This window comes from Limulus polyphemus, unplaced genomic scaffold (genome assembly GCF_000517525.1).
Source record: "Limulus polyphemus unplaced genomic scaffold, Limulus_polyphemus-2.1.2 Scaffold1447, whole genome shotgun sequence".
Taxonomy (NCBI): Eukaryota; Metazoa; Arthropoda; class Merostomata; order Xiphosura; family Limulidae; genus Limulus; species Limulus polyphemus.
In genome coordinates, this window is record NW_013667057.1 from 214,097 (window position 1) to 230,511 (window position 16,415).

Sequence of the window (16,415 nt, forward strand, 5' to 3'; positions counted from 1 at the left end):
ATTTACTTCAGCAAACACTTCGCGCACAAAAAGTCTAATAAATCGAGTTAGTTCTGAGATGAATGCAGATAATTCGCAGGTTTCTCTTTTTAAAGAACCTACATATAGAGATTGAAGTTTAAAATACGACGTGTACCAGATAGATGTTAGTGGAGGTGACGCTTCGACTTAATAAATAAATAACATCCTTCAACTTCGGATAAGACGTCAATATTAAATCGTACTAGTTTGTGCATTGTAAGTTGAACGTTAGAGATAGAGAAAAAATGTATCACGTTTTGATTAAAATGTAGCACTGGTTACCCCCTCTTTCTAGGAACATGGGCTGTGACCAAGCTAGGGTGAAACGGCGGTTCGGACACTCAACGTAAGCGATTGGGTGTGGTAAAGGTCAAAGGGCAGGAAGTTGTCGTTTCACTCTAGTTTTAGATATGCATTTACCTTATGTTTTTTTCCCCTGCTTCATTATCTCCATGCCACAGTCCCAATCTTGATGCGGCTTCATTCACCGATACTGCGATGCCTCTTCGTTAGCAGACAAAGGCCGCCGCAGGCACACACGTTTTTGCCTCTGCTTCATGTGTTCAGTTCCTTTCAATCCTTTAGACAAAACTCCGCCTCTTCTTGTGGATAAACGATAAGGAAACGGCGGACATCCGTTCGTACCTTGCTGGCAGGAAAGTTTTTAAAAAAGTCTTCCTTTCCTTAGCAATAGTCAGGCTGAACTTGGGTTAATCTATCGTGTGAGCTCATTTCTAAAGAGAGTTCCACAGTGTGTCCAGTGACGAAAGCCACTACGGCTGACTTTACAATCTTATCTTTATGCATAAACACATCACCATTCCCCACTCTTCGTAGTAAACATTTATCACCGTAACACACACAGTTTTCTCTTTCTTAAGATCCACAATTTCCCACATGAGACACTTAATTGATGTCCTATTTCAGAAATAAGCACAAAACGAACATTTTGTACACACATTATTGGTAAAGATGTTTTGAGTATTTCTCAGACACACTGGTAATTAGTGTAAACTTTACATAATATGACATATTCACGATTAATGTAAATATGAGTAGTTAGTTATATAGTATAGACTGGGCGTTTGCCTAATAATAGCTTGTCTGGACTGTAAATCCAATGATTCATGGTTTGCTTTTCGTTGCCCTAGGAACGCGGCACTCAGCACTTAGGGGACCACATGTGTTCATAAAAGACTAAAAGTCAAATCCCATTATTCTGCCATACAAGAGCAGCCTAAGAGTTGACAATGGGTGCTCTTTGCTAGCCTTTTTTCATCTAGTCATATCACTTTTCTGGTTAGTATCGAATATCACTTTCTAAATCAAACCTTGAGACAACGTTTGGTAGGGTTAGTTTGACGCAGAACGTTTGGTAGGGTTAGTTTAACGCAGTGTGCGATTTATCATCGCCTTTTAAGATTTGATATTTCAATGACCATCACTCAAACTCAAACACTGATACAAAGATATCAGAATTATCTCTAAGAACTATGACTTTATAGTACAATTAATTCTCACCAAATAATCAAGTTGGACCCTTTATTTTCAGGGCATGTTTCAAACAATTTATAGTACAATTAATTCTCACTAAATAATCAAGTTGGACCCTTTATTTTCAGGGCATGTTTCAAACAAGTTATAGTACAATAAATTCTCACTAAATAATCAAGTTGGACCCTTTATTTTCAGGGCATGATTCAAACAATTTATAATACAATTAATTCTCACTAAATAATCAAGTTGGACCCTTTGTTTTCAGGGCATGTTTCAGATAATTTTTATATTACAATGTAATATAAATCTTCACATGAATACATTGAAGAACATAGATCGAGATTAGTTAGTAACGAAAGCTGGACGTTTTTCTGTGAATCTTTCAGATTTATAAATATCAGGAAAGTAATTGCGGTATGATTGTGACGATCGGATAAGCAGTGACCAGTAAAAATGCACCACAGTGACCAGTAAAAATGCACCAAAGTTAGGGAAATTAATTTCGGAAAAAACAGGAGAATGCAAAACATAATCTAAGGCGAGCCCTGGACACCCCGGCCGTAATGGGTGTGCCTGTGGCGCACATTTCCTTGCTTTGCTTGATCAAATAAAACTTGCCTCCCACCTCCCACATACACACACTTTTAATTTGTCTCCTACACCTCTGTATAGCGTTCATTGTCATGGTTACTAGCCTATATAATCACCTAAAATTAATTATTTAGTATTTGTTTTATAAATAGTCATAGTGATTACTAACTAGTAAATATGATATATACCTTTACCAAAGTTTTCGTCGAAGACTGATAAGAAACAAACAAGCTGATATGTTCTCTCGAGAAATGTTCACAATTAGATTAGCAGCTTAGGACCATTTTTTGATGCAGTATGAACCAAAATAAGATAGATGACAGAAAAAAGGCGTAATTTATGTGTGAGTTAAGTAGTTCAGTTAACTTACACGATCTTTTTGTTTAACTTAATGTCTTGATCGTGTCTTTTCGACTTTTAAGTTTTGTATTGACTCATTATTTTAGACAACACCAGTCAACTTGAAAAAAAAAACAATTATAGGGGTCGAAGTGAGTGCTACCCGTTGTGTTGGAAGATACGGTACAAGTGATGTCTCCGCCCTATTTCGACGCTTATATTAAGTCACGTCGAGAAACAAGTTTCTACTGAAACAGGTAGGATTTCAAACAAATTTATCCAGGTATCTCGTGGTTAAGCTCTTTAATCCGGATTAATCGCGGTATACACTAGCCTCTGGATGATGTAATCTTTCATGGAAGACGAGGAGTCTCTTGTATGCTGTGATTTTTGTAAATCAAATAAACTCTGGTCATATTACATGTACTTGTATATTCTGATCTTTTAAAAAGTGCTGTGTACGGCAGATGTAAATGATGTTGTTATAAATTGTAGGGTGTATAACTGTTTCGAATGTGATGACCGAATTTGGCTGTTTTGAATTATATTTTCGCTTGTTTTTAGATTAAAGCTATGTTGGGCTATTTGGTGTGTCCACCGCGGGGAATCAAACCCTGGATTTTAGCATTACAAGTCCGTAGACTTACCGCTGTCCCACTGGAGGGCATCATATTGTGGTATAATAGTTTTGAAAGGGGTTGTGTATGGAGGTTTTAAATCTTTGGGTTATATGACTGTTTCAAATGTGACCGAATATGGCTGTGTTTAAATCATATCGTAGTATAACATTGAATTTTGTTATAGATGACAGAATTAAATAGTATTGGATATGGGTGTTTTTAAATCATATTGTAATATAACATTGAATGTTGTTATATATGACAGAATTAAATAGTATTGGATATGGGTGTTTTTAAATCATATTGTAATATACCACTGAATGTTGTTATATATGACAGAATTAAATAGTATTGGATATGGGTGTTTTTAAATCATATTGTAGTATAACATTGAATGTTGTTATATATGACAGAATTAAATAGTTTTGGATATGGCGGTTTTTAAATCATATTGTAATATACCACTGAATGTTGTTATATATGACAGAACTAAATAGTATTGGATATGGCGGTTTTAAATAGTGATTAATAGTTTTAAGAACAACTCTTCGAAAGTAAACTGGATATATTGATTAGAACTAATATAATTTTAAAATCAATTAATTAAGAACACCCTGTATAATATAAAATAACGCACCAGAAGACTAAAACCTATCATAAATAGATTGTAAATAATCATCAGTTGGGGATCCTCGCTGTTAACATTTTCGGCTGTAATCCCAATAATATCTCGCTTGGGACAGCCACCTTAGGAAAATTTTGGGTTAGTTTAGTCTTAAGGCCATACACTAAACATACATGACAAAATAATCTTCATGAGTGTAGTTATAACGAAAAAAACATCTTTTAAAGTTAATAAAGTAATTACAAAACAAAACTCAAATAATAAATTACGAATTCATTAAGAGAACATGACTATTTCAAATTGTGTATATTGAATATCTTACACTGTCGGAGCCATTTAATGGATTTTCATTGGTCACAAGACATTTTTAGAGAGGATTGTAAAGTTTTGCTCTTATACGGTGATACTTATCTTATTGTGTTCAACGAACATTGAGTCTCTGACAACTTGTATTTGTGTGTTCCGTAAATGAGATTTACCCCATCATTCCTTTATTGTTACTTTCAGTAACAGTATTAGTTAATGTTTAATATATCTAGTTTTATTACTTTTGACATTGTTTTGCATTGTAAGCTTCGTATGTGTATTTAGGAGTAACTAATTTAAATCTCCTAAACTGGTCGAACTGCGTGAGATATTATTGGGTTTACAGCCAAAAATATCGTTAACAGCGAAGTTACTTATACAACTGACGAAATAATACGTTCCAATATTTATAAACAAGAACGTAAGAAAATTATATTCAATTAAATAAAATCATTATCTGGTTAGTTTTCGGTTTCAATTTAAGTAAGTAGCTTGCTCTGGCCGGAAGTTAATGTTAATTTCAAAGTTCGCGCCCCCAGTGGCACAGCGGAATGTCTGTGGACTTACAACGCTAGAAACCGAGTTTCGATACCCGTGGTGGGCAGATCCCAGATAGCCCATTGTGTAGCTTGTGCTTAATTCCCAAACAAACAAAATTCCAATTTCACAAATCTTCTAAAATCACAGAGAAGAAAACTTAGTTATTCTTGAGGTATTTTCTTATATAAAAATCAGAGATAACATCCTGAATTAATGTAATAAAATAAGTGCAACGTATACCAACAAGAAGCTCTTGAACTGTCTAATTTAGACACAGAAGCTGCTCGTGACTTGATTTTACTGCAAATACTTTAGCCGTGCCATAGCGTGATAATGTGAATCTTTAAATCGATATTACTCCTCTACCATTTTGGTTTAAGTTGGCAGGCTGCCCATATTTGTAGTCCCTGTAGGTTGTAGGAGAGTAATTTCGGTTTTAAAACTTACATTTAGGTGAAATATATTTTAAATAAGATATACGTTTAAAGTTTATAATTTAAATAAAAAGTATAAACTATTTTTTAAAGGCACAAGTTATAAAATAAATTATATTATTATCTAAACCTAATTGATTAAAAGGAACCTTAATCAAAATTAAAATATTTCTAACTTTAACAATAAAATTACACTTATATTCCATAGAACATAGGTGTATTTTTTTTAATTATTTATTTGCTTTGTCCTCAGTAACCTTAAAGTTTATTTGGTATACTGAAAGTACATCTAAAATACGCGCCAAAATCTCTGGACTCCTATTTTGTAAACGTTCGCCTCCTAACGACTTTCAATAAAAATTTTGAGAAGTGTCAAAATGGTCAATAAACTATTTTCAATAATTAATCTGTTTTTTCCCTTTTCATTACAAATTCTAAAGAGGAAAAGGTTTGTTCAATCCCCTAAGATAATTAGAATTGCAGAAATAAAAATGTCTACTCATTTCGAGGGAACTATTTTCCGGATTTCTAACATGATACCTATGTAAATTAACTCTTAATTTCAAAACATTATTTTTCCAACACACACTTTTCTTGAAATAGAACATTTTAAAACATAAATTACAGTTTTTTGGAATTACAAATAAAAGAGCATTTCATCTTAAGTAATCTCTGTTCTTTCGGTTCACAATTAAGTTTCCTTGAATCCATAAATCATTAACACTAACTAACACTTGTTAGTTTTAGATTTATCCATGTTATGTTATTCATGACCTCATGACGGCTTTTAAAACACATTTTCCTCAACTATTCAGACACCAACTTGCTCGTTGGTCCAACAACTTATTAGTTAGAGTATTCTTAATAATACAACAGTTTTAACACATACAAAGTGTTTACAAAAATAACATTCACATTTCAGTTAATCCCGCACGTTATTGCAGGGGTTCCCTATATATTTTACACAGAATATGGGGGATTTCACACAATTGTTTTGGTCAGTTCCAAAGTGAACTGCATAAAACCGGGTGAGTAATTTGAGGATTAAGATGATTTTAGGAAAAGGAAGATTGTTTTTTAAAAAAAATAATCTTTTCTTTCAAAGATGAAAAGCCTAGTTGTAATTTAATCGTATTCGAAGAAAGGTTCACAAAGGAATGACTACTTTGCTTGACGATCTTGATGACTTCAGATTCTATAAATCAATTTTGAATTTCAGGTTATAGTTTTCAATTAAAAGGTTACAAAAAGCAGTATATTTCAAGCTCGAGCACAAGATGGGACCATCCAAATTACCACGATACAAGGTCTCGTGTTAAACCGACTATACAACGATTTTTATATTATTGGTATTTTCAAATCGAACGGCAACTTATGCGAACACAAAGGCTAAATGATCAGGTAAGAATCCCTTTAATTCGCATACGTAATTCTAATATAGACCTGCTGACCAGAGGAAGGGCACCCGGTCAACAGTTCCGCTACCTACGCGAATACTCTTAACCAGTTAGCGAGAATTGACTGTTATTTTCATAGCAATTCGAAGCTGCAAATGCGGGGCGTCTACGGGAGTCACGTCTCGAACCTTGAAACCTTCGATCCACAACTAAAAAAAATAAAAAAATCCCACTTTTTTAGTGCTTCTATAGGTGCAGAATTAACGAAGTCCTGAAAAACATATAAAGAAATAAAGTTGTATATTCTCAATAAAGGTAAATATTGATAATCTATTATTTTATAAGTCTTATATGATAACCAACACTAGGTAGCATTATCTCTGAATTATATTAATTTACTTGTATTAATATAAAACACTGTAACTTAAAGTATGGTTATTGAGTTTGCCATAACTTTATACACGACTGTTGTATCACTTTAATCAATTTGATAGCTACGTTTAACTCACTTTCTGATAAAACACAAACTTGTATACCATGGTTTCAGCCTTATTATCCCGACATGACTGACTCAGTGCGTTTCGCTACTTTTATTAGAGGGTTATGCTGGTGCAGTAATTCATAGTTTAGTTATATTTATATCAGTTGTGTTGGTAAGAATAGAAAAAAATTACACAGGTGCTACAGTATTAATCAACCGGTTTTGAAACGAAATCTTTTGGTGAGCATCATTAGAGTAAATCCGCCAGGTGACAGCACTGCTCAGCATGCCCAAAATGGAAGAACAGGAAATGTGAATAGCTTTAAGCAAAATTCACAGCAATGGTTCAAAAGAGTACCTACGATAGGACAGGGTATTCTACGGCTTTTATATTTGCTCCAACAAACCAATCAAATTATCAATTCTTTTTAAAGAGTAAATTGATATTTTTTTCCATATACATAATATATATGTATATATCAAGGCTAGCTAGGTGGCTAGGGCACTCGACTCGCAGTCTAAGGGTTGCGGTTTCGAATACCCGTCCCACCAAACATGCTCGCCCTTTCAGCCGTGGGGGCGTTATAAAGTGACGATCAATCCCACTATTCGTTGGTAAAAGAGTAGCCGTTCACTATTCTTTTTATGGAATAGCACTAATACTCGTTTCGTTCTCCTTTGTGTACATGTGATTTGTGTAACTTTTCCAGATGGAGATCATTTTTGATTATGTTGCTACGATTACCTGTATTACGTGGAGGGCCTTTGCTACTGATCTTTGTGTTCAAGGATTCGCATTTTGCTTACTGGCTGGGGTACGACTTGTTGCAAGTCTCTTTCTGGGTGGGCCTTGGACCCTAGTTGACCCATATTACTTTGTTTCAAACGCCATTAAGTATAATAGATATCTACATCATGGGAACTTTAAATCCCCGATTTGAGCACATCTTTATGATCTGAGTATATGAATAATTTGCAGAAGTGGCTTATATATGTTTATGGCTTATATATGTATATATATATATACACACCCTGCCCCAAAACGATCAATTTTGGGGGAATCGCACAACCTACGAAACACTAAACAATGTCGAAATGTAGTTCTGATACATTCCATTCTATCGAATACCAGTACCACCAAATATGCTCGCCCTTTCAGCCTTGGGGAAGTTATAATGTGACGTTCAATCCCACTATTTGCTGGTAAAAGAGTAGACCAAGAGTTAGCGGTGGGTGATGATGACTATCTGCCTGTTGCTCTAGTCTTTCACTGCTAAATTAGGGACGGCTGGCTCAGATAGACCTCGTGTAGCTTTGCGCTAAATTTAAAACGAAACAAACCAACCCGTTTTGATATGATGTACTCAACCTTCCGGGTTAGTCGTGACTCCAAAGTTGAAATTATTGTATTTATGTTTACAATTAAGTTTGTGCTTTGGAACCTCTGTCAACAGGATTCTTTTGACATTGTTTTTAACTTAGTTAAGAAAATAAGACTGCCTTTAATTAAAGAGTTATAACTGAATCAAGGTTAAACCATGCTAAATATTTCATTGGATAGTTAAGAAAGACATGTGTGAACAGTGTCCTTGATTCCTCGACCCCACTCAGTCTGGTCGAACGGCTTTCAGTTTGGTTTTTCTTGGAATTAATCTCTAATTTAAATACTATTTGAGTTAAAGTGTAAACAGGAAACATAAGAAAATAATCTGAGATAAGAAATATAAGTGAACATATTCTAACGATATTTCAATATTTATTTGTGCGGGAATTTTCTCTGTAAAGCCAAGAAGTTTGCATTGTAAGGTCACTTGTTGTGTGCATGTCTTTTTCTTTTTATCGGGGGTGAGGGGGGGGTGCAAAATTATATAATCAACACATTATTGTGTTTTGTTTGACTAACTTTATTTTCCAGGATAAATCTGATTAAAGTTAACATAATTACAGAAGACACCTTTCAGTTCCTTAGCTGATAGATCTGAAAGTCATGATTCTATTTTTTAATTATTGTACTATTTTCTTAAAACGTACAATACACAGAAGGTCGTATGTCTTACAGATACATTTTAGACATACGTTTTTTTTTGTTTACTTTTGTTTTTCTTCAGAACTTTTTTTAAACGTGAGTTTCTATGTCTTAAATAATAACATTTTTGTTTGTTTGTTTGTTCTTAAGGGCAAAGCTAGACAATGGGCTATCTATGTTGTGCCCACCACGAGTATTGTAACCCGGTTTTTAGTGATGTAAGCCCTCGGTCTTACCGTTGAGCCACGGTGAGGGGGCACTATCAATAATGTAAAAAAAAAAAAGTATTTCTTTGTTCATTTTTAATCTCTCGTAAACCTTGCAATTCTCCTGTCGATAAATGAATTGCAATATTTGTTACAATCTCCATATACAATATCAATCTTAATTTCAATAATTGTTGGCACTGCACAATAAATTTCTACTTAAGTGGTCTTTATTAAGTTTTATTTTTGTCTCTGCTGTAATAATTGTTCTTCACGCGTGTGTAAAATGTTTCTAAAAAAAAAAACGTGTTCGAATTTAACTCATATGTAATAAAGAGTGAGAGAAACCGGCTTAGATTCTAACGGTAGTTGATCAGATTTTTTTTTTTTCGGAATTTTGTGCAAAGCTGCACAAGGGTTATTTGCACATACCAGTTTCTCATTTTGAACTGATAAACTAGATTCACTAGAGAAATTAAGGTAGCTAGTAAACAGCACTCACCGCCAACTCTTGGGTTACACTTGTCTAATGAAATAGTTGGGTTTTATCGTCACTCATCCACGTGTGGAGTCCAGGCACGATAACGACTAGATCACGCCCAACCCAAATAAAGATTACCAGATGATCAAAAATTGATCTTTGGTGGAATTTAAAGTTGTGAATTTTGTTTATGCTCGCCATTTCAGCCGTGGGGGCGTTATAACGTGACGGTCAATCCCACTATTTGTTGGTAAAAGAGTAGCCCAAGAGTGGGTGGTGTTGAGTAGCTGCGTTTCTTCTAGACTTCCACTGCTAAATTAGGGACAGCTAGCGCAGATATCCCTCGTGGAGCTTTGCGCGAAATTCAAACCAAACCAAATCGACCGACCTCGTAGCGAGAGTCCATAATAATCAAGACATGTTTTGACTCAACTTGGTTTTCCTTGTACGTAAGCCCTAGGGTCTTAGTTACACTACATTGATGCCTACCCTGACATAACCATGATATTATACAACTTCCAACTGCATTTATTTTAAAGTCAAATAAGCATTTTTCACTGTAACATTAAATTAAAATAGAATGTATGTAATAAAATTTAATATTACGTATATTGACGTTTTTTACGCTTTCATTTCATACATAATATAGAGCTGATGATTCCTGTTTCACCCTGTACTTTAAAGGAACGCCATATTTTTGTAAGAAAGCTAACTTCAAGGGGGTAATGATAACATCGTTTACACTAGAATTGTGATTTTTTAAAACTACTACTAGTTATTACGACTAAGCGATGACATCGTGCACTGCCCAGAAACACTTAGAGTGAATTTAGATTTAAACTGACAGTAGTTGTAGAGTTATCTCGACTGAAACAACAAGAAGAAAGATGAACAGTTTGGTGGATTGGTCACTTTCTGGTTTGGTATCTTAGCGATGGTTTCTTGCCTCGGTTTTTGGGCTTGTTGAGTAGAGAAACAAATGAAAGTGAGTGACAATCATTTTTAAAGTAAAACTCACTTTCAATGTTGATTCATTAGCGTGTATATTTGTATTATGCCTATTAAGTACTCTTGGCCATTCTCACATATAGTCTATCAACATTTTATTGGTAGTTTGAGATCATAACTGATATTGATTGTTATATTAAAAGTGTTAAAGTTCGTAAACTTAAGGCTGTTAAGGTAAAAGTTTAATGTGCATAACCATACAAGTTTTTGTTTGTTTTTAAATAACACCTTTTGAAAACTGAAACGATGTTGTCAGCCTATCTTTAAAAACTCGCTTGATCATTATTTATAAAAGCTGTTTTACACTACATGTTGTTTAATGCTTCTAACGTAACTGTGTGTGTGCCTAATTTTAAAATAATATGATCTAACATTTCGCTCACATAATGCACACTCTGTCGTTTGGACGGGCTTGGCGTAAAAGTTAGTATGCCTATACTGTGGATATGTGGTTCGCGTCCCATTGCTATTAAAAGGCTCTCCGCATTTTGGAACCGTGAGTGTTTTATTTGCTTAACGGCTGAATCCCACCTTTTGGTCAGAGAAGATTATTCCCTGAGTTGACGGTTGGTGTAATTGACTAGCTGATTTCTCTCTAGTCCATCAGTTCAAAATTATGGACTTCTATGCGTAGATAGTCCTTGAGTAGCTTTGCGCGAAAATTCGGAACAACAAACAAACCTCTTTGTTTCTTATTATTAGAAATGTGTTTCGCATTCATTTTGTTCTTTTTTTATCTAAAAAAGTAAATTAATCGGGAAAAAAATGAAAGGTCGGCAAAAAAAATATTTGTATAAATCAGTCAGAAATAAGCACTGAAAGGTTTGAAGTTTTTATTTTAAAACTATTTTTTCATTCTTTTATTTAAAGATGGTGCTATAGGGGTACTATTATCGTATTTTCTAACTAGAAAGAACAGAACGAAACAAGATACAGTTAAACCTTAGACAAGAATATTTTACTACATTTCAAAGAAATTGTAAGCCGAACAGTTTCTGAGATGACCAGGTGTTACAGTTGTTCTTTGGAAAAACATTTTTTTTCTTTCTAGCTTTGCAAGCTAAATAATATGTGCTCTGTCCTCCGTGGGGAATCGAATCCCAGATTTTAGTGTTGTAATCCACCGAAAAACTAGTCTTTATTAAAAGCTTAATCCACCTTCTGTCTTTTTTTTTTTTTTCATGCAAAAAAAAAGCACGGTGTCCTTATTTATATTAGTTTAGGTAAAGATTTTATTTAGTTTTTGTTGTTGTTTTTTGAAAGTGTCGATTTATTATTTACGCTTAGGAATTACTGGAATTTATCATGAATTTATCCATATTTATGTGAGAAGGATCGGTCCTCTTACATCCAGAAGGAGCTATTTGAAAATGAGAGAATGATAGCTTTAATGTTGCACAGCGCGACATGCAATGAAAGACAGATTGTTGACCTCATACTTGCAATGTTAATTACTAGCAGACTATGTCAACTTTCATCCAATGTAACTTTTCGTGAAGTAAGCTGCGTCGGCAACTAACCAATCAGAGGAAGTTGCTTGTTAGTCTTTCCACGAAGGGAGTTATTATGTTAATAGCGTTCTGCTGAACAAGGTCATCTGTTTACAAGGGCTGTTGAACTCCAACAGAAAGCCACTAAGGTGATTTTACAAAATAGACCAGCTTTGAGTTTGTTTGCTTTTAATACCTTGTTTATATTTAGATATTATTTATTTGTTTATTAGATATATACTTATTTGTTTGTCAAATTTCACGTAAAGCTACTCGCTCATCGTCCCTAATTTTGAAGTGATAGACTAGAGCGAAGGCATCTAGTCTTCATCACCCACCGCCAAATCTAGAGCTACTTTTGTCAGACCGAATAATGGGGTTTGGCTGTAATTCTTATAATTCAACCACGACCCCAAAGTGCGGAGCCCGATTTTTATTTTTATTTTGACGTTAACGAGATAGGAACCATGATTTTAACCTCAATAATTATTTTTTCTATATATATTTGTCGAGGGCAGCTGTTCTCGCGGCCCACTGGTGGTTCTCGGGCTCCTTTCAAGTTTTGTTGAAAATTCATGCTTTTAACGACGGCTTTTCTAAAGATTTGGTAATTTTTGTTGGCGCAAAATGAAAAAAGCGACAGCACAATGTATAGATCCCATTGTGATCCATAAAACAGAAAACAGGTGATCCATGGGGTAATTATTGTTATCGCAAAAAGAAAAGAAAGTGACAGAACAATGAATAGATCTTATTGCGGTCCGTAAAAACAGAAAGAAAAAACAATAGGTGATCGTCGAATAAAAAGTTTGGAACTATTATTGGTTGAAAATGTCTGAAAACTGTGGTTCGGGCGTGACCACGTGGTTGGTGAGCCGGAATGTGAAGCTCAGAGTACATGGTTCGCGTCTTGTCACAAAACAGCGTTCCACACTTTGGGGCTATGGACTTGCTATCAAATTCAACTATTCGATTAGAGTAGTCCAAGAGTTGACAGTGGGTTCTTTTGATTAACTGCCCTAATCTCTCCAGTGATTCCAGTTTATCAGTTCAAAACTGGGAACAGCTAGCGCAGACAAGCATTGTTTATTTTTGCGAGAATATTCGAAATAAACAAGCAATCTTACATCTGTTTTTGCGACAACAAATATTACCCAATCTTTAAGAAAGCCGTCGTTGAAAGCACGATTTTTTAACTAAAGTTTAGAACACTCCGAAACTATTATGTAAACGTAAAATCTCTACCTGTGTTTTTAGATAAGAACATGGAAACATAAAAAAGCCATAATACCCAATATTGTGATTGTGCATGATATTCTGTTTAGTGCAAGAACATTCTAACTATCGGCTCCTCACGTATTGGCTAACAAGATACTGTGCAACTATGATTGTCAAAAGACAATAACAACAACAATAAACACAGTACGAAGTGACGAGGATTCAGTTGGGATTGGAAGCCAGTACTCCACTACGTGTATTTTTAAACAATAGTTTGTCGCTGATTAGCTCTTTGGTATATAGAGCTATGGATTTCGGAGCTATCGAGACGGATTCGAAAATATTCCCCAAACTTTAAGCTGTGGTTGCGTTATAAGAGTGGCAATCAATCCCTTAGCGTGTATGGTGTTTGATATGGTACTGCTGACTGGTTGCCTTCCCTCTGGTCAGTAGTTCCAAATGGTACTGCTGACTGGTTGCCTTCCCTCTGGTCAGTAGTTTAAAATTAGGGAAGACGGCGGTAGACAGCCTTAGTAGCTTTTTCATAACTACAAAATATAAAGGCAAGTATTTAAAAAGAGTATGTTAATGACTAGTAAACACAGAACAGAACCCACTGGTTTCATCCTTATTCTGGACTTATAGCGCTAGAAACTGGATTTCGATACCCGTGGTAGGCAGAGCACAGATAGCCCATTGTGTAGCTTTGTGCTTAATTACAAACAAACAAACACCCTCATTCCAACTTCGGTCATATTATATCACTACTGTCAACCTGCAATAACGTCAAAACAGCTTTTGATGTACCTGAGGAAAGATGACAGAAGCAAGATACGACCACATTATATCACTATTGTCAACCTGCAATAGCGTTAAAACAGCTTTTGATGTAACTGAGGGAAGATGACAGAAGCAAGAAACGGTCACATTATATCACTACTGTCAACCTGCAATAGAGTTAAAACAGCTTTTGATGTAACTGAGGGAAGATGACAGAAACAAGAAACGGCCACATTATATCACTACTGTCAACCTGCAATAGCGTTAAAACAGCTTTTGATGTAACTGAGGGAAGATGACAGAAACAAGAAACGGCCACACTATATCACTATTGCCAACCTGCAATAGCGTTAAAACAGCTTTTGATGTAACTGAGGGAAGATGACAGAAGCAAGAAACGGCCACATTATATCACTACTGTCAACCTGCAATAGAGTTAAAACAGCTTTTGATGTAACCGCGGGAAGATAAAAGAAGCTAAAGTAAAGAAACGGGCAGGTGATGCAGAACAGTTTGCGATACTTTATTCTTTATAAAAGATAACATTTAATATCAGCATCTTACGAACATCCAAAGTCACGAAACAGTTCTCTGTCGTAACGATAAAGGTTATTTCTTCGCTTTATTTTAGATAACTTTAATTTCGACCACCGGGAAAAGAAGAGTTCCCAGTGCAAATGTAAAACTCCAAACTGTCTCATCATCGAAGTTTTCTCAAACATCTACAAACTTTAAAACCCATGTGTAAGCCTACCTAAGCAATTTATTTTGTATGCAAGTGCTCTTGTCGTTTACCTAAAGTTATTGAAATTGTTCTTTTGTATATATATTCTCTCTCTTGTTGGAATTGCATATCATACCTAATTCACGATATAGTTTCGTTTCGTTATTTAAAGTTATACACATATAATCTGCTTTGCAAGTATCATTTCTCTTTTTTGTTTTATGGTTGTTTATAATGTCTTTGGAAATATTTCATCCGTTCTAGAGTGAATGAAATACTTGAAAAATCCCCAAGCATCGATAGATTACGTTGCCATTTTATTATCGTATAATTACACTTAAGACCCTGCAATATTGGGACATTTTTGTCTTCACCAAATGCATTTATGTCATAAATTTGAAATTATCCACTTCTGCCTTTTTTTTTACATTTATTATTGATGAAACTAGTTTGGTGTTCAGTTTTTACTTTACCATTACTTAAAATCACTATTCAACACAGCGATTTTCTGTCGGCAAAATTACAAGTTCTCAAAAACGTAATAAAAATCTTAAAGAAAGCTTCAGTTTAGGTATGCTTCTAATTTTTGAAAATCTTTCGAGTTAAATAAGCTACAGGTATTGTTATATGTTTCTAAGCTTTGAATATTACGTAGCTTCAGGGAATAACAAAGTCACAGGTAGTTGTTAATTTGGTGATTTAAGTGCAAGATATGCTTACATAGCCTCAAGAAACACGTTTGAAGACGTTTCTATCGCAACAGACAGGTAATTGGTACTAACAACTATTCTATTTTTAAGTTTATATATATAATACACGTGCCCCACCAGAATAGAAATACGACATCCAGTCAAGTTGTTGGGGTTGTCAATTTGTAGTGACGTATTTACCTTCTACAACTTGTCAGTCTTACGACTAGTTAATAATACCAAATAATTTCTTGTCTGAGTCTTTATAGCGTTGAACATGTGTAAACCAAAACTTGTCTAACAGAAATTAAACTTATTAAAGATAAGGAAAATGGCCATCAGTGAATTTTTGAAATAACGCCCATGCGTGATACTTATATCATATGACATCGCCTGAAGTATAGATCTTGAGAGAAGGCTATACTAATCAGATTTGTCTGGTTTAATGGTGTTTTTAACCTGAACAGATACCTTGTGCGACACATGAGTAGCTAGGTTAGAGAACCCAAAGGCTCAGACATAGCGACTATACTAATCAGATTTGACTGGTTTAATGGTGTTTTTAACCTGAACAGATACCTTGTGCGACACATGAGTAGCTAGGTTAGAGAACCCAAAGGCTCAGATATAGCGACTATACCTAGTTTAGAACTCCTGATAAGATGAATGGTAATGATGTACTTGGGTTCCCTCAACCCGTAAAACTGAAATCAAAAATAGAATATAGTTTTAGAACAAAGTGAGATTCAAGAGACAAGAGATAACATCATCAAAGACAGGACAAACTTACAAAATCAGAGACAAAGTGTAAGAGATAACACTGTTAAAAACAGGACAAAACTTACAAAATCAGAGACAAAGTGTAAGTGATAACACTATTAAAGACAGGACAAAACTTACAAAATCAGAGACAAAGTGTAAGTGATAACACTATTAAAGACA

The 16,415-nt window shown here is 34.7% G+C and overlaps 1 long non-coding RNA gene across 2 annotated transcripts in view; it reads left to right on the top strand.

The window, feature by feature from the left end:
• The window catches only part of LOC111086806, an 87,024-nt gene that overhangs the window by 37,865 nt on the left and 32,744 nt on the right, over positions 1–16,415 (top strand). For both annotated transcript variants that reach the window (XR_002611521.1, XR_002611520.1), the window contains exon 2: positions 2,556–2,705. This is a non-coding gene — a long non-coding RNA (uncharacterized LOC111086806). The remainder of the gene's footprint in view (positions 1–2,555; positions 2,706–16,415) is intronic.